This window comes from Microtus pennsylvanicus, chromosome X, assembly GCF_037038515.1.
Source record: "Microtus pennsylvanicus isolate mMicPen1 chromosome X, mMicPen1.hap1, whole genome shotgun sequence".
In the NCBI taxonomy this organism is placed as follows: domain Eukaryota; kingdom Metazoa; phylum Chordata; class Mammalia; order Rodentia; family Cricetidae; genus Microtus; species Microtus pennsylvanicus.
The window spans coordinates 19,260,924-19,279,551 of record NC_134601.1 but is presented as its reverse complement, the minus strand read 5'-3'; the positions used below and the strand labels follow the sequence as shown (position 1 = coordinate 19,279,551).

General features: G+C 38.7%; 1 protein-coding gene across 4 annotated transcripts in view; it reads left to right on the top strand.

Annotated features, from left to right (window-relative positions):
- Window positions 1–18,628, top strand: part of Mecp2 (methyl-CpG binding protein 2) — a 67,867-nt gene that overhangs the window by 5,809 nt on the left and 43,430 nt on the right. The gene's annotated exons all lie outside the window — the stretch shown is intronic.

The following is an 18,628-nucleotide window of genomic DNA, read 5'->3' as shown; positions in this document are numbered from 1 at the left end:
GAGTGCTTGTCCTGAGCTCTTCACCTATGCTGCTGCTCTTACCTAGTGGTCTTCAGCATGATTTCTTTGCTTTGCCTTGGGCTAAATGACTTACTGGTGGTGTATTGCATTTTCAGATACAGGAACTGGTATTTGGTCTCCTAGAAGGGTACCCTTCTGAAAGTGTCACAGAACAGTGGAAACTGTAGCTAATGGTGCTTGCTTTCTGTGCTCCTGTGATGGAGTGCACTCAGATATACTTGTAGCTCTTGTGATTCTAGAGCAGAATAAGTGCTTTTGTAAAAGTTGGAGAGCCAAGTAATTGTAGACCTAATATTTAGGTGACAGACCTGCTGCACTGTGGTACCATTGTGTTGACTTTAGTTTTGTTAGAGTGAATTGTTCTGTAATTTCTCATCCATTATCAGGCACAGATACCTCAAGCTTTTTTTTTAAATCAGTGGTTATTCCACATTTGATATTTTTGTCACCTGAATTTCTTTGAGACAAAACAGATAATTCCATTTAAATTTTTCCCATTTTCTACAAAAGAAAATGTTGACTGTTCACACATGCTGCATTGTGATTTCAGCCCAGACCCCCAAGTAGCCTTTTCTGTGTATCTAGTATTTATTACACTTCATAAAGCTATTGTGTACATACACATTACCTCATACTCAATAGCCTATTTATCTGGGGGAGTTAGTTTTAGGTGGAGGAGAATAGAAGGAAATGAAGACCTTAGCACTGTCTCCAGGTCCCAAGTTTGGTTCTGCTCTTGTTCCTGTGACTTTAGTTGTCATTCTACTTACTATGATAGGGCATGCTCCAGACCTGGCTGACTGTTCTTTGTGTTCCACATATTTATGCTGGTGGGAGTTATATGGCTGGTGCTTTTTCTCGGGAATTCTGCAGACTAATTGTAATAGCAGCAAAGATGGGTTTCTTCTGGTAGATGTTGAACTGGGAGTGGTCTGTGTTTTTTTTATAGTATTTTTCTCAGTTTGCAAATGCCTTTGTGAAAAAGGTAATAATGACACTACACATTTCTACAAAGAAATATAGAGAAGATGGATAATTTTTTTATTAAAAATATTATTACTTATAAATGAGAAAAACATATGAGTTCGAACAATAGAATTTGTCTTTACTTGTAAAGAATATCATATCTTTTCTCCTTTAAAAAAAGTTGTCAGGCATGGTGGTATACCACTTTAATCTCAGCACTTGGGAAGCAGAGGCAGGTAGATGGATCTTTGTGAGTTTGAGGCCAGCCTAGTTTACATAGCGATTTCCAGGCCAGCTAAGGCTACCATAGCAAGACCCTGTCTCAAAAAACAAAATGATAAAACTTTGTAGAAGAACTTCATGAGCTAGTCATTTTGAAGAATGGCTGCCTAGACTTGAAGGTACTGGTAGGTATTGGCATATCACCTTTCCAGATGGCTGTCTCAGTTCTTGGGCTTTATAATTAAGATAGATACTTTAAATCAGTTTTCTTTTTATTATTAATAAAGTTGAAACTCAGTAATCATTGGCCATTTGTATCTGGCCTATGTAAATTTTTGTATTTATTTTCTGTATTCATTATTCCATCACAGTATTTTTTTTAATTTTGTGTGTGAGTGTGTCTTCCTGTTTGTGTCTTTAGGGATATGAGTGCAGGTACCTGCAGAGGACAGAGGTAGATCCTCTTGGAGCTACAGATATGGACAGTTGTAAGCCATGTCACATGAGTGCTAAAAACTGAACACAGGTCCTCTGCAAGAACAGCAAGCGCTTTTAGCTGCTAAGCCATCTCTCTAGATCCCCAAGATACTTCTTTTTAAGTGGATCTTTAAGAAACCAAGGCCTTGTACTTTCTAGAGCCACTGAACTAAATACCTAGTCTTTCTAAGAACTCTTAATATATTAAAGATTTAACTCTTTGTCATGGTACAGATATTTTCCTACTCTGTCATGGTTTTTGATACTGCTTGTCTTTCTACTGTATAAAATCTCAGGCAGCCCAGTGATTGGCTAAATGGGTTAAAAATATGTCCACCACGCCTAATGACCTGAATTTGATTCCCAGAGCCATGTAGTAGAAGAGAACCATCTTCTGCAAGTTGTCCTTGGACCTACGCATATGCACTGTAGTACACACATGTGTAATATGTACTCACTAAAAGTATTTAGGATTTATTTTGCTTTTAGAAAGTGTTTTCTGAGGGCTACAGGGATATTTTAGTGGTTAAGAACATAAGGAAACTTGCTGCATGGCCGGGCAGTGGTGGTGCATGCCTTATATTCCAGCACTTAGGAGGCAGAGGCAAGTGGATCTCTGTAAGTTCAATCTACAGAGTTCCAGGACAGACAGGGATACACAGAAGCCCTGTCTCATAAAAAAAAGGACGCTTACTGCTTTGCAAAGGGCCTAGATTCAGTTCCCATAGTTCACAACCAGGCATAACTACTGTTCCAGGGGATTGGTTTCTTCTGGCCTTCACAGACATCAGGCATTTACATGGGAATAAACTTACATGCAGGCAAAACACAAACAAAGTTTTTTTTCTACTCAGAGTTATTTGATATTCACTTTCATTTTCTTTCTGCAAAGACTGGTGTATTTATAATATATACATATTTAATGTACACCATAAGTTCATGGGTTTCACATTCCTTTTTAAATTTGTTTTTCAAATGTTTTTTAAATTCTCTTCCCACCCCCCCCCCAAAAAAAACTGGGTGTTGGTGGCAATGCCTTTAATCCCAGCGCACTAGGGAGGTGGAGGCAGAGGCAGGTGGATCTCTGTGAGTTTGAGACCAGCCTGGTCTACAAGAGCTAGTTCCAGGACAGGCACCAAAGCTACAGAAACCCTATCTTGAAAAAACAAAAAATTAAAAAATAAATAAATTCTCTCTCTCTCTCTCTCTCTCTCTCTCTCTCTCTCTCTCTCTCTCCCTCTCTCTCCCTCTCTCTCTCCCTCCCCTCCCCCTCCCCCTTCCCCTCCTTATCCCTCTCTCCCTTTCTCTGTGTGTGTGTGCACGCTTTAGACTAAAGAGACTAAGGGATATTAGAATTGATGTCATGCCTATTTATGTCTCTCTAGCCCTTAGATAGTTTTTTTTTAATTAGCTTACAAAATGATGGTTTCATTATGATATTTTCATATGTATTCTGTTCTGTTGCTCATTCTTCCCTTTTCCCTTTCCTGTTCTCCTGCCTTGGCCTCCTGGTCCTGTCTGTAGAAGGCCCAAGAGGTTTCATGTCATATGTGTTCTATTGCCCGCTTCCCTCTTAAAGTTGCCCTGTGTTTTCAAAAATATTAATTTTTGTATTTTGTTTGGTGGTGGGATGGTTTCTAGAAAACACTTGGGTTTTGTCTTAGTTATTGGGTGAACTAGTCATTCGGTTTTCAAATTTTTCAAATGCTGTTTTCTTTAGATAAACAAAGTATCTCTTATGTTTTTCCTATTTTCTCTGTAAAGCTGTTTTATTTTTCCTGAAATTTGGGGAATTTGATGGTGGTCCTTTGAACTAGCACTTATTCATTCACCTGTTTTGAGTACCTGCTTTTTTGAGCTAGGGGCATTACTAAGACCTGGAACTGGCATTTTTCTCCTTAATGGATGTGGGCTACAGTGCTTTCACAAGACTTGAACACAGCAGATCTTCACAAAAGCAGGTTTTTGATAAAATGGCAAGAGTGTAGAAGAGTGTGTGTTGAATTTTTCAAAGAGCCAGGTGTAGTGGCACACACTTTTAGTCCTAGCACTGGAAGGCAGAGAGACAGACCTCTAGGTCAGCTAAGGCTATAAGGGCTCTGGCCCTTTTTAAAGTGTGTTTAAAGAAGCCAGAGAGATGGCTCAGTGATTCAGAGCACTTGTTGCTCTTGCAGAGAACCCAGGTTTAGTTCCTAGCATCCATAACCATCCGTAATTCCAGTTCCAGGGAATCCTTTCTTATCTCTGTAGGTACTAGACATGCATGTGGTACACATACATACATGCAGGCAAAACACTCATAAAGCCAGTAAATCTTAAATTTTTAAGTATATTTTGAGACAAAAATCTCACTGAGTTGCCCAGGCTAGCCTTAAATTGGTAATCTTTCTGCCTTCCTTGCTGGATTGACAGACCAGTATATATTAAATTTGTTTTAGTCAAAATACACATAAAAGTTGCCATGTTAACTTTTATGTTAAAATGGTTACCATGCCATTTAGTGTGTTCAGATTGTTGTACACCTATTATTGCCATTCATATTGAGATTTATTTTAAATAAAGCAGCAATTCTGTGCTCAATGAACATTCCACTTTCTTCCTTCATGCCCATCTTTTCCTAAACCACTATCCTGCTGGCTGTCAATGTGACTGGTCTAGTGCCTTATTCTGTATGTTTATGCATATGTTTTTATGTATTTTGTGTCTGCTTACACACAAGAATGTGTGGGAATATATCTTTTATCTGAACTTTAATATATGGTACACAGTTGCAAATGCTTGCCTTCTATTAATGTATCTTAGAGATTATTTGGAATTAGTTCATAGAGAACCATGTCATTCTTTTTAACTGTTGGGATTAAATAGTCTTATTATTTATGAGATGTACTGTAATTCATTTAACTGTTTTTCTATTAATGAGTGTTTGTTTCTGATTGTTAAAATTTCATTGATTCTACTAGCTAGCTTGGTATAGTGGCACATATCTATAATCCCAATACTTAGTAGGCAGAGACAGTAGGATCATTGCTAATTTGAGGTCAGCATGTTCCACATAGGGGTTCCAGACCATTCAGAGCTATAGAGGAAGACCCTATCCACCCAAAAATGTTAATGCTATACATTCTTCCCTGTAGATGCTATTTAGCTCAGTGAAAAGTTTATCTGTAAGGGAAAGTTCTAGAAGTGGAACTTGCTAGGTCAAAGGATATATGCATTTTAAAATTTCAAAATATTGCTAAACAAAGAGGTGGCCATTTGGTTGTAGACTTTTTGGGGAAAACTTTGAGTATATGAACACAGGAATGTATGACTACAGTACTATTTTTAGAGATTAGAGAGTAATTGGGCTAGGAGGAAGTTGTTTTTAGCAGTTAGCACTAGAAAACAAAACTTTGGAAGCTTCCATTTCATAAAATACAACCTCATGTGAGCAAGGCATTTCAGGCAAGACATTTTACTTGAAGAAAATGGAATATTTTTATTTTGAACCATTCTAAGTTATGGTAGCTCCTTTGGATGCCTGGCTGAAGAGTATGTCCTCAGATGTTGGACCTTCTGCCTCTTTCCTGTCTTAATATGCATAAAAATATCCTGTAAGTATTTGGGACTAAATTGCTATTGCTTCGTTTCTCTATGGCTATTGTGGTATATATAGCAATACTTTATTCATATAACCTCTACTGATTGAGCTTCTGTTGTGTAGGGTAACTGTGCTAGCTACTGGGAACTGACCTTAATCCTGGCCTAATGTAGATACAGATGGGCAAATAGGCTGTGATTTTTTTTTTCCCCAAGGGCTTGACCACTATGATTGAGAAAAGTGTGTGCCGCTGAGGGAGCATATAAAATGTTAGATTTGGGAAATGGAGGTAGATAACAGTTTAGTTTTGTTTTAAATGGCAGTCAGCACCTAGATAATAAAAAAACTTTAGCTGAGTCCATGAGAAAGCATCAGTAGGAAAAAATAAGTCTTAAGGATAGACCAGAATTCCTCGCAGATGAGACATGAGAGAATATGTGGGGCTGGCTCAGTACATAGAAATAGGCAGGTAGGAGTGGCAAGCTGGTGCCTGTGGATGGGAGCTCTTGTGTTTTCAGGCATGTAGTACAGATGTTCAGGCAGCTGTATTCCAGGCAGGCTCAGCTTTCCTTACAAGCTACATCATACTATGAGATACTACTTTTAACCCTCAGAGGCAGTAAGCAGTTCCACGCTGTGGGAAGGTTACAGCTAATACCTACCCGCCTACTGGGGCTTGGCCTCATGGACTATTTACCTGGGTGCGGAAGCGTATCCGGCCCCTTCCTTCCTCTCTCTGCTTGCCTCTGGGCTCCCTTTTGGCTGTTTGGTTTGCTTTGGATCTGATCCGTTCAAGCAGAACATCCTGACCTTGTAAGTCTACCTACCCCTAAATAAACACCGATCTGTTTTCTTAGTTCTGAGCTAGTGTGAGATTTCCTTTTTGTTAAGCTTCCGATCATTTCCGCCTTCAGTTCCATGTCCATCCATTCTTTCCCATTTCCACACTGAATTTGTTCTGGAGGGGATCTATCTATTCTTTGGCCAAGTTCTGTCACCTTCCCGTTCGTTCTACCTATTGTGCCTCCAGAGCTCACATTATAGATATCTTCACAGAACCTCCTTCCCCTGCAATTTTGGCCCCCAAGAGACAGGCAGACATTAACTAGGATGGGGCTTTTCCTTCCAACATAGTTTATTAACATAGTAATGCTCAATAGTGCCAGCCTGTGAGGTGGTCCAGACTAGCAGAAGGTATTAAATGATACTTAGTTCTCTTGATTTTTTTTATTCTATAAAAATATTTTACCACTAACCTATACCTTCAGCCCTTAAGGCCTTACTGATTTTCATTTGCTGGGTTTTTTTTTTAAATACATGTATGTTTTTGTTTTTGAAACAGTGGTGCTGTGTAGCACTGACTGGCCTAGAATTTTTTGATTTTTTTGAAACAGTCTCATATACCCCAGGCTAACCTCAAAATCACTATGTAGCTGAGGCTGGTCTTAAATTACTAATCCTACTCCACCTCCCAAATTCGGGGATTAGATGTGTATACCTGGCTTTACTATTTTTTTGAACAAGACTTTGATAGTTAAGGAAGTGTGTGAGCAAACTTGCTCCTTTCTTGTCATGGACCAGGTCCATCCTGATGAGCCAATGTTATTTATTATGTATACAACATTCTGCCTCCATGCATGTCCACATGCCAGAAGAGGGTGCCAGATCCCATTACAGATGGTTGTGAGCTACCATGTGGTTGCTGGGAATTGAACTCACTACCTCTGGAAGAGCAGTCAGTGCTCTTAACCACTGAGCCATCTCCCCAGCCCCTATATAACATGTGACTGGTGTCATTTTGACTGAACTCAGGTGACTTCGCCACCATCTTGGCTAAGAGCCAGGTCAGGTGACCAAGTTCTGCCATCTTTTTTTTTTGGTTTTTCGAGACAGGGTTTCTCTGTGGTTTTTGGAGCCTGTCCTGGAACTAGCTCTTGTAGACCAGGCTGGTCTTGAACTCACAGAGATCCGCCTGCCTCTGCCTCCCAAGTGCTGGGATTAAAGGTGTGCGCCACCACCGCCCACTGATGAGCCAATGCTAACAGCACATGTAATTCTCTCAGCCTGGACTCAGGAGCTGAAACTAGAACCTTCTGCCAGATCCTCTGAGCTTTCAGCTCTTCTTTCCTCCCTAGGTCATTCTCCTACAGTCTTCCTAGCCCCTATACTCCTTTCATATAGTAGCTTCCTGAGTACTTTTTGACCAGACATAAATGTTAGCAATTTGCATATTCATGCCAGGCTCCTTTTGTAGAACCCAGAAACAGTCCAGCTAAACCCCAACCCATGGTTAACATTAATTTTCCTGCCTTCCCAAAGCAACCAATCTGCTAAAATTGATCAGGACACATTGCCTATAAGGTTTGTATTGTACATACAGCATAGGATATTTTACAGTGCTGCTCTTTGCAACTCCTTTTTTTTAAGTATGGTTGTGTTGATCTTCATAGACCTTGTTATTTGAGTCTCCTTTGCTATGGGAACATTTTTGCAACAGAAGCCTAGCTAACCAGAGTCTTCACTGTGAATGAAATTAGAAACAAGGATTGGCATTTGGTTTCTTTACATCCTTTGGTTCTATTAACCAAGAAGCTGTTGAATCTCTGTGTTTGTAAAATGTTTCTACAAAAAAGATGGCATCTGTACGTAGACTTAACTCCCTCTTTCTCCTTTATAACCTTTCATATTTCTGCTAAACCACGAATTCAATACTTTTGCATCATGATCTTAATTTTCTCCATGAGAGTTGATTTTGAAAACCTTAAAATATTTTGACTTGTTTGGGGTTTTTAATACTCCCGGGTGTTCTCCCCCGATTTGGGACCACATCATTTTTTTTCTGAGATGAATTTTTTGTAACAGTCCTGGCTGCCCTGGAACTCACTCTGTAGACCAGGATGGCCTTGAACTCAGAGATCTCCCTGCCTCTGCCGCTGGAGTGCTGGGATTAAAAGTATGTACCAGCATGCCCAGCATTTTTAAAATGATTTAAACATTATATACTAGTTAGTGTTCCTTATGTTTACTTGCCTAATTGTTGAAAGTTTTTCATATGTGTCCAATTCCTGATAATCCTGCATCTTCATTAGTTTACACTACTGAAAGAAATATCTTTTATAAATGAACAGATTCAGTATGCAAGCTTGAGGTATGTATTGACATTGCTTTGATATGTTATATTCTAATTTTTCCTACACATACTTAGTAATTCATTTTAAAAATATAAATTTCCATGTGTTTCTAGGTTTTGTGTTTTTGTAAACAGCAGAAGGTATTAGAGTATATTAAGAACTAATTTGCTCTAATATTTTTAGCTGTTTTGGGAATTATACTTGGCAAAAAAATAGACAAATGTCTGCAAGTTATGACAGTTTGCTTTTTGTTCTTTTAAATTACAGGATAAGTAAATCTAGTAAGAGTTTTTGTCTTGTAAAAACATGGGAATGATTAAAATTATAAAATCCAAGTAGCTAGGACAGTTGAAAGTATTTTTTTTAAGTTACTTATTTTTTATATATATGGGTGTCTTGCCTGCATGTGTACTTGGCTCCTGAGGAAGTCAGAAGGCGGCATCAGATCCTCTGGGACTGGAGTAATAGAAAGTTGTGAGCTGCCATGTGGAAATTATACTGAGGTCCTCTGAAAGAAAAGCCAGTGCTCTTAACCACTGAATCATCTCCAGCCCTGAAAGTGTGTTTTAATAATTAAAAATACAGCTTATAAAGCCTGCAGTGGTTGCCTCCAGCACTCAGAAGGCAGACGTAGGTAGACCTCTGTGAGTTCAAGGGCAGCCTGATCTACAAGACCTAGTTTCAGGGCATGCTCCAAAACTACAGAGAAACCCTGAATTGAAAAAAAAAAAAAGTAGCTTGTAAGTACTTGTATTCCTTAGAAGTTCTTCCAGATTAAGAAAAAACAAACAAATATGATATCTTTTTTATATATATTGGTGTTTTGCTTGCATGTTTGTCTGAGTGAGGTTGTTGGATCCCCTGGAACTGAGTTACAGACAGTTGTGAGCCACCATGTGGGTGCTGGGAACTGAACCCAGATCCTCTGGAAGAGCAACCAGTGCTCTTAACTGCTGAGACATCTTTTTAGCACCAAGAAATATGGTATCTTTATGCATTTTGGACTTTGGTTTTTTTTTGTCCTAAAGGACAGCACGTCAGTCAGGTATCCCATCCTGGTCTTTAACTCCTCACACGCTGTGGATGACCTTGATCCTTTTACTTCTACCTCAAGTGCTGGGATTACAGGTAGACATCATACCAACAAGGAGAATTCTTTAGTTTTAATCATGCAAATGAACTGTTACAGTAAGAAACTTAGAAAATATATATAAGTACAAAGATTAAAAGTTTAAAAAAAAAACACATTCTGCTGCCCTTAATCCCAGGTCTCAGGTAGCAGAGACAAGGCTGATCTCTGAGTTCAAGGCCAGTCTGGTCTACAGAGTAAATTCCAGGACATCCAGGTCTACACTGAGAAACCCTGACTCGAAAAACAAAACAAGAAGTTAGAAAAACATTCTGATAATTCACCAGGCAATGGAAATTCCTGTTACTATTCTTGTGTTTCAGAGATAAGGTAGTAGAATACTCAGTAGTAGAATACTAACATGTTTGTAGACCTGAATTCAGTTCCAGTCCCACAAGAAATTATAACTTTTTAGATTTCTAGGGTAAGAGCTTTGACTCTCAGACTGACAGTTCAGAGATTTGTGATCTCTGTTGGGAAAAACATTTCATTTTTGTTCGCTGAAAGTTGTAGATCATTCATGGTACTATTGGGAATAACTCTAGCCTTGGCATGTAGCTCACTGGTAGAGCACATAGTTAGTTAGCACAGAGCTAAACAAATGCAGCATAAACAAAAGTAACACACCTTATTTTCTACAACAGATAACTCTTACCTTCCTCTGGTCTCCTTGAGCACCTGCACATCCAAGATGCATGTACACACACATACACATAAAATAACAAATCCCTTAAAAATAATAAAATAAACTAGAAAACAATAGAGGAAGATACTACCTGCCAATCTCTCACTTTGTAGGGTTTCTTTTAATGATTTATTTTTATTTCCCTGCATGTATGTCTGTGAGGGTGTCTGACCCCTGGAACTCAAGTTACAGGCAGTTGGAAACTGCCTTGTGAGTTCTGGGAATTGAACCTAGGTCTTCTGCAAGAGCAGCCGGTGCTCTTAACCACTCAGCCATCTCTCCAGCCCTCCAACCTCTCACTTTGTATGTGAACATATGGGTATTCACATGTGCACCCACACTAAATAAGTAAATAAAAATTTAAAAGTAAGTTATCACTGGACTAGAGAGATGGTTCAGCAGTTAGGAGCACCCATAGCTCTTACAGAGGACCCATGTTTGATTTTAGTACCTATGTTAGGTGGCTCACAACCTGTAACTCCAGCTTCAGGGGGATCCTACACCTCTAACTTTCATGAGCGTTTGCACTCTACACACACTTAAAATTAAATCTTTATAAAAAATTGAGGTGTCAGTGCCCAACTAAGCAGTTAGATAGGGATAAAGAATGGGTATACCAAAAGTAGACAAAGGAACTGGAGAGATATCTCAGTAGTTAAATGCACATATTACTCTACATTGGGTGAGTCACAACTACCTTTAAATCAGGGGATCCAATGCTTTCTTCTCTCCTCTGTGAACACCCTCACTCAACATGTGCACACTACGCTTACCCCATAACCTATAAAGATAATTAAAAAAAGATTTTTTTTTTCAAGATAGGGTTTCTCTGTAGCTTTGGAACCTGTCCTGACACTAGCTCTTGTAGACCAGGCTGGCCTCGAACTCACAGAGATCCACCTGCCTCTGCCTCCCAGGTGCTGGAAATAAAGACGAGCACCACTACTGCCTGGCTAAAAAATATTTTTAAAAGATACAAAATGAAATTTAAAGCTTCATCTTTTCCATTTTGAAACAAGTGTCTCACTATGTAGCTTAAGATGTCCTCAAATTCATCCTCCTGCCTCACATTCCTAAATGCTAGGATTGTAGGTATGTGTCGCTGTACCTAGATCAAGTTCATCTTAATTACACCTAAAATTTATGAACACATATGAGTAGTTTACAGATATGCAGAATGTAATAGAACAGAATTAGATTTTTTATTTATTAATTACTACTGTATATTTAAGTGTGGGCACATGCTTTTTGTGCCATGATACTCATGTGGAAGAGTCCTCATTGACATCCTTACAAAGCAAACAGGTCTCTTGGTTATATTGACACTCTGTTTTTATGTAATGAGATTTTTGCATATTCCACACATTGTTACCACCATTCATTCATCCCACAATGGAGTGAGATGTGTATAGTGGCCTAGACACTGATTTAGGAAAGGGATAGGATGATCATAAAGCTTGAGTATGGTGTCAAAGGCAGACAAAATAATTACACAGTATTTACTTGCTTAGAACACTGGTTCAGAACTTGGGTTGCAGCCCCTTTGGGGTCAAATAACCCTTCACAGTGGTCACCCAAGACCATCGGAAAATACAGATATTTACATTACAACACCTAACAGTAACAAAATTACAATTATGAAGTAGCAACAAAAATAATTTTATGATTGGGGGTCACCACAATATGAAGAATTTAATTAAAGGGTCACAGCAATAGGAAGGTTAAGAGCCACTGGCTTGAAAAGACAAGTATGAAGTCAGGACTCACTATCCTGTATACTGTGGGAAGATCCCAGCCTTGAATGAGTTAATGAATCCTTTCCTGAGGAGGCACAATGACAAAGCTGGGAACTGAGGAAACAGGCAAGATATAAAGTGCAAGATGGCTTTCTAGACTGAAAAAAAAAAATACCGGTGAAGGTTTTTAGTCAATCAGGAACTTAGCTTCGTCTAGAACAGAGCAATGTAGTGGGGTTTTTTTTCTATTTGTTCTTTGAGGGTACCACCACCCAGCTCCCGAAAAAAATCATACAGCAACTTACTCTTTCTTATGAATGCCCAGCCTTAGCTTGGCTTATTTCTAGCTAGCTTTTCTTAAACTATTCCATCTACCTTTTGCCTCCAGGCTTTTACCTTTCTCTGTTTCTGTATATCTTTTCTTTCTTTTTCTGTGGCTGGGTGGCTGACCCCCAACATCCTCCTCTCCTCCTTTTCGTACTTCTCAATCTTCTCTTCCCGGATTTCTCCTGTTATTCTTTCTGCCTGCCAGGCCCACCTATACTTTCTCCTGCCTTGCTATTGGCTGTTCAGCTCTTTATTAGACCAATTAAGTGTTTTATACAGGCAAAGTAACACAGCTTCATGGAGTCAAATGCAGCATAAAAGAATGTAACACATTTTTAACTAATATTCCACAACAGAACAAAGTATAGAAAATGGCGAGCAGTGTGGTCAGAGAGGCTGACAGCAACTCTGGATCATGCAGATTTTGGATGTTGATATCAGAGCGATAGGAAACTTGAAGGTTAAGTTTGTTTTCGGTTTGAAGTTTAATTTACAAAATAGGTTTGATTATGACATTTTCATATGTATAATAATTTGGTCATATTAACTTCATTGTCACTCAAAGTTATACCTCTTGCTGGTTGTGTCTTCTTATTCCCTAAAAGTTCCCCTTCTACTTCTCTTCCTTTTAGTCTTCCACTTAGAGAAAATGTGGTATTTGTCTCTCACAAGTGGCCTTCCTTTTGTCTTTCCTTCCCTAGATTTTTAGAATCTTTTTTTCTTCTGTGCTCTGAAATTTAAAGAGGCTGCATCTGAAACTCTCTTTTCGTTCATTGTTCTAGGGCTTGCTCAGTCAGAACACTTTTGTATATTGTCATTTAAAAAAAAAATTCACATCTTGGGCCAGAGAGATAGCTCAGTAGTTAAGAGTACAGGGGACCCAGGTTCTATTCCCAGCACCCACATGGCAGTTCACAGTTATCTGTAACTCCAGTTCTGGGGGGATCTAATGTCTTCTGCTGGCCTCTATGACTACTATGTCAATGTGGTACAATTACATGGAGGCAAGACAGCTGTGCACATAAAATAAAAACAAATACTCTATTCTTTTGTTGTTAATTTTGGAACTTTGGATTATCTCAATTTTCATTTTAATTTCCATTTATTTGAACAGTCCCCTCATTTTCTGAGCCTCTGTTAAATTCTTTACTTTGTTCTACCCTTTTTTCTTTACTTTGAATCCTGTATGCCCGCTTCCTAGATTTGTCAGTTGTTAACATACTAGCATATTTGCCTGTTCTGTATAGATTGGTACATTTTTATACTTATTTGCTGATCGTTTGAAAGGAATTCACAGAATGATGGCATTTTACTTTTAAGTACCTCTCCTAAAAATTACTATTATATTTTCCAGTCTAAGCAAAACACCCTGGGTCATATCTAAACCACACCCACTCCAAATTCAAATTCCCTTCAAATGCTTTTTATTACTATGAGTTGGACTACAAAGCAATTAAATTTTACATATTTACATTGCATTCAAGTTTTTCTTCCTTTGTCTATTTTGACAGGAACATCCTCTCCACCTCCACTTTACCTTTAACAATGAATCTTTAAAAAATATTTAGGTTTATTTATTTTGTGTGTATAAGTATTTTGGTTGAATGTATATATGTGTGCCACATGTGTGCTTTGTTCCCCCCAGAGATCAGAAGAGAGTATTGTATCCCTTGAAACTAGAGCTCTGAATGGTAGTGAGCTACCATGTGAGTATTGGGAATTGAGCAGCAATTACTCTTAACTTTGAAGTCATCTTTCCAGTCCCTAACATTGATTTCTTGAATCAGTCATCCCAGGCAACTCACATTTTAGAAATCTCTCTTAATAGGGGATTTAACTTTTATCTATTACATTAATTGCAAATGAGAAGTTAGGTCGTCAGGCAAGAATCTCTCACAGGCAGTTCTGGATACTTTATCACAAATCAAATCAGGAAGTACTTACTGGTTCATCTTATGTGTTATATGAAACTACACTTTACTATGTGATTAAAGGAGATAACTAGTCAGGTATGGTTGAAAACCTGTAATCCCAGCACTCAGAGGCAGAGACAGACAGTATCATGACTCCAAAGTTAGCCTGAGATCCTGTCTCAAAACAAGCAAAACACAAGGGTGCACACAGTGTGCATACACACTAAAGGTAGATGGTCACTGCCAATTCTCTTCATTATAAATGTACAGTTTTTCTGTTGTAATCAAAAAATAATCTATGAGGTTTGGCACCACACAAATACCTTCTTTCCCACCAGTTATTCACCTAATGACTTTAGCATTTGTTGATGATCCTTGCCTGAATCCATTATTTTACTATGTACTGCAAAATTACAGTTTTTAAAATTCTATCATCTTTCAATTGCCATCCCTCTATAAAGAATTCTCCTATCAATTAAGGAGGAACTATAATTCCTCCCCCAAAAGGTATAGATTCTTAATCTTTGCCTTTAATTACTAGATTAATTACTAAATTTCAGAACAAAGAGTTAGTGAAATAATCACCTTTGGTAGTAACAGAATATTTGTTGTGTTTTTCATGTTGTTGTGGACTCATGAGGTTTTATTTATTAGAAATTTTATAATTCAGCTGGTCCATGGTAGTACACATCTTTACACCCAACACTCGGGAGGCAGAGGCAGGTGGATCTCTGAGTTTGAGGATAGCCAGAGGTATACAGAGAAATCATGTCTTAAAGGGAAAGAAAAGAAATTTTAGACCAGTTAGTCATTGTTTTATGATCAAGATATCCTGAATTTGGTCATTGGATCCCATATATGTATATGTGTATGTATTTATTTATGTATGTACGTATGTGTTCGAGGCCGTGGGAGTCGCATCAGGTGACAACTAGTATTCAGATGTCAACCCACCAAAAGGAATGATTCTCTGATGGAGGAGAATCCTGTCCAGGCAGCACTGGAAACTGCTGTTCCTATCTATAATTTCACATGTACAAAAGCAACTATAGGGTCTCCGCAGTACCTGCACTGTAGTGTTTAATCTCATGATTATATCTCAATCTTATGGACATTTATATCCGTGGGTGGTCAGGAAGATGATGTCTCATTAACTGTATAGTTTTGATATATAAAAAATATACTAGGATATGCTTCATAACTAGATCTGTAAGACACTTAAAAGCCTTATTTGTTCCTTTTTTTCAAGCTACACACAATTAGCTCATTTTTACCTCAGAGCAAGTTCAAACTAGACTGAATGTTCTATAAATGGATCGTAAGTTAAAAAATTTTTCAGATATACACAAGGTCAGAGTTGCAGGTGTCTAGCCAAGGTTATTAACACTAAGCAACCTAAAAATTGATGCCAATTCTGTGCTTGTCAAGTCTGACTGATAAAGACCTATGTCTGGCAGCTTGTCTCACTGGACACAGTGCCCTCAGCCTCAGGTCACAGTCTTACACCAGAAACCTTGAAACCTTGCATTTGTATATGTCTCAGCTCCTTATCATGTTTATCCAAGGAATGTGTTATGACCAATGAGATGTAACTCAAATTTTTCTTATTGCCTCAAGCCTCCTGTAAAAAATGTATTCAAGTTAGGTGAACAAAGAAGTAAGAGAGAATTGGAACAGAGAATTGGAGCCAATGATTTAGGATATAGAGAATTGGAACTAAAGAGAATCGGAGAAAATTAGATCAATGGAATTAGAGCTGCAGAATAATAAAGAGAATGACCCTGAGATTTTGTGTGAAATTATTACAGCAATCTTTCAATCCTCACTCCTGAGACATCGTCTCTGAGTTACAATGGGTAGTGGCTTTAGAACTGGACTTTTAGGCTGCTAAATGTATGTATGTATGTATGTATGTATGCATGTGAATTGTTAGTTTAACAATGGCTGGCTGTCAAAGGAAGGTCCAAGAATTTAGTAATTGTTCAGTTCATGAGGCTGGGTGTCTCATCTGATCTTCAGTATATGCTGGACTCCCTAAGAACTTGCTAGTGAAAATAAGAACAGAGAGAGAGGTTTAATTTCCAAATGAAAACAATAACCAGGTCATAATTACATCTAACATGATATAACTATCTCTTATATAACCCCCAATGCATTATAAATTTTAAAATAGGTGGCAATGTCACTTGAGAGACGTTCTTTTAATATCAAATTTGAATATGGTAACCACTAATATTCTCTTAGTTGATGTTACATTACATTACAAAGAAATAGGAGAAAGAAAATGCAAATATCTATACAAATACATTTCTTAAAATTTGACAGAAACACTCATATCAATTATAATCCTTGTTTCTGTAACTGGTCACATGGCTTTCATTGTTATTTATAACTATCTTCCTCTACTGTCCCTTCTGTATTTCCTCCACCCTCAAAAAGCACCTCAGTAAGTCTTGACTCTTTTCTTGGAGAAGTGATCCATACCCAAAGGGTATGGAAGAAGTGCTCTAATTAGTCAGCCTGCCACCAGGTCATTAGCTGATTACCCCCAGTGAGTGGTACTATGTCTGAGGCTGTGTTTGTCTCTACTGTTGTAAGATCTGGCCCTCAGCAGCAGTTGTACCCAGGTTAGCTTTGGTGAGTGGATGACCATGCTGTCTAGCCAATGCATAACCTCTTTCTCTGCCACCATGGCCACTTTGTTCGAGGGCACGTTGGGCCATGACAGGGATGGCTGGGGAAAGAGGCTCTGAGTGTTTATAGAATGGACCATCCTGCTTGATTACTGAACTCCTCAGCTGAAGTCACCTTTTGATGAGCATTTACATGGGTCACCAGTATATTCACATCCTTCTTTCATTTGGAGAAATCTATCCACATCTTTCCCAGTTCTCACCAATTTTCCAATCATGTTCTTTACAAGCTCCTGACCATCCAGCTAGTCCATCAACTATAGCCCATCACACATCTGACCATTTCTCCTTCCAGACAAAATATATGGACATGTGTTCTGCCCACTGTGAAGAGTTACCTTCACTGGTGTCTTTCAGGGCTATCCCAGAAAGGGACTGTAAGGCTGCAGCTGTCCACTTCTGGGTGGTTCTGCATAATGTGTGGAACCATCTGTAAACCAGGCTGTAGTCTTCTCTTCCTCGGTTAGCTTATCATAGGGCACACCCCATGAGGCTATAGGTACATACTTGGCAGCAGACAGCATTGTAATGGGAGTAAAAACGATAGGCATTTGGGCAACTTCATGTAACTTGTTTGTGCCTCAGGGCCTGCAAGGACTCAACCACATATGTACTTCCATTTGATAGTGGATTGCTACTGTACACATGCTACTTTATCGCTTGGTAGGTCATGTAGCACCCAGCTAATGATGGGCAGTTCAGGTCATGTGGGAACTTGGCCCATTGTCAAATACTTATTTTCCAATAAGACCCAATAGCAGGCCAAGAGCTATCTTTGAAATGGAGAATAGTTGTCTGCAGATGATGGTAGAGCCTTGCTCCAAAACCCCAAATGTCTCTTCTGTGATTGACCTATAGGGGCCTACCAAAGGCTCCAGAGAGCATCCCAGTCTGCCACTGACACCTCTAGTACTATCAGGTTTGCTGGATCAAATGGTCCAAGTGAAAGAACAGCCTGCCCAGCAACCTGGACCGGTTGAAGAGCCTTCTATTCCAGACTCCACTCAGAGTTAACATTTTTCTGAGTCACTTGTTATATGGGCTGGAGTAACACACCCAAGTGAGAAAAGTATCTCCAGAATCCAAATAGGCCCACAAAGAAGTGTGCTTCTTTATCAGTGGTGCAATCATTTTATCATGTGCAATAACTTATTTTTCACCTTGGAAAAATGTCTCTGAATACCCCACACCACTCATAAGAATTTCTCTGAAGTATAAGACCCTTGAATTTTAGTTGGATTTATTTCTCATTCTTTGATGCACATATGTGTTACCATCAAGTCCAAAGTGGTTGCTACTTCCTGCTCACTTGGTCCAACCAGCATAATTCATCTATATAGTAAAACAATGTGATATTTTGTGGAAGAGATAGACAGCCAAGATCCCTTCTAAGTTATGACACTAGATTGTAGAGTAAATATATCATTGAGGTAAAACTGTAAAGGTATAGTGCTAACCTTGCCAAATGACTTCTGGTGGAATTAAGGATTATGGACAAGGGAAAGGCATTTGCTAGATCAATAACTGCATATCATGTTCAAGGAGATATGTTAATCTGCTCAACTAAGGATACCACATCTGGTACAATGGCAAGTGGACTTGCTACTTGATTGAGTTTTCAATAGGTAACTGTCATTCTCCATGATTCGTCTGTCTTCTGCACTGGCCAGATAGAGTTTTTAAGTCCTTGATGGTGACACTAATTTCTTCAGTTCCTCCAGGGATGCAGTACTGTTTTTGACTATTTT